Source organism: Mya arenaria, chromosome 17 (genome assembly GCF_026914265.1).
Source record: "Mya arenaria isolate MELC-2E11 chromosome 17, ASM2691426v1".
NCBI lineage: Eukaryota > Metazoa > Mollusca > Bivalvia > Myida > Myidae > Mya > Mya arenaria.
In genome coordinates, this window is record NC_069138.1 from 1,932,501 (window position 1) to 1,933,815 (window position 1,315).

The following is a 1,315-nucleotide window of genomic DNA, read 5'->3' on the forward strand; positions in this document are numbered from 1 at the left end:
CGATTAGTGTGAACCACACAGGTTGTTGACTTACATCTTTTAATGATTATCAACCAGCAGGAACTCATCATCATCATAACATCGTCTTCGTCGTCGTCTTGGTCGTTGTTGTGTTTGTCGTGCTCGTGGTCGTCTTCGGTGTTTTATGGCTTAAACCTTTACTAACGGTTTAAGACAAATTCATAAAACTTAAATTTTGGAGCGGAAATATGAAAATCTGCGATCTTATCGTCATCGTCATCGACGTCTTCGTCGTCGTCGTCATCGTCATCGTCATCGTCATCATCAGGATTATAGCCATGAAACCGGCTTCAACCAGACTAGTAGTAGCCATGACCAATAATCCAAAGATGAACAACCCACCAGATGGCTATACGCTACCCGCTGTAGTCGTAACTCAAACTTTCGTGAATTATGTAGGTAAATAGACCCCTGGGAAATGTTTCGATTATTACTTCCGGCTATGTTAAAGATCAATATACAAATACTAACATTCTTGCACAACATATAGCACATTTATCCGTCTAGGTATTGAGAATAAAAAAGGTACAACAATACAAATATATCCCACCGATTTTGTAACGTAACATTGTAGCGCTAATGACAATAATACATAATTAAAACTTTTCAACACGTTGTTTGAAATAGATCGTAGTCTGCGGACATATTACAACAAAAGTGCCTTTTTTATGTTAATACGCGATGATTTGCGTTTCCAACATATTTGGAGATGTAGCAATCATCGGAAAATATGTGCATGCCAAAAGGCTGTTCATTGATGGAATGGAAGTTGAGGTGTAAATATTATATCATACATTGCTTACTTAATGACATTCACAAAGGTTATCAACTTTCTAAAACAAAGCTGCCCATAACCTGTCTTGAACATTTAATATAATAAACACTCCTTTAGGATAGGCGCAGCCACATCCGGTAGAAAACCCTACAAACAATATCAATGCCGATGGAAATAAGAGGCCTTCAAATCATATGTCACAATCGGCAGTATTCAATATTTGCCCAATTTGAGTAATGTTAATGGCGTAGAAATAACCACCGTTCCGGGGTTTTTATTAATGAAAACTATATTGTTTCGATTGCAAATTGATAATACAAGGGAACAATCCCTTTCCACGCCCTTAAAACGACTCTTACACTGTTTCCAGTGGCGTCTCGTCAATCATTCGAAGTCACTAGAATGGTACCATGTGACAACATGTAACTACAAGTGTCGAAAAAAGAAATGGGAAATGCAGATGGATTTCCCATTTTGAATATGTAGTATATGACCATCGTTTAAACGAACGTTTGACAA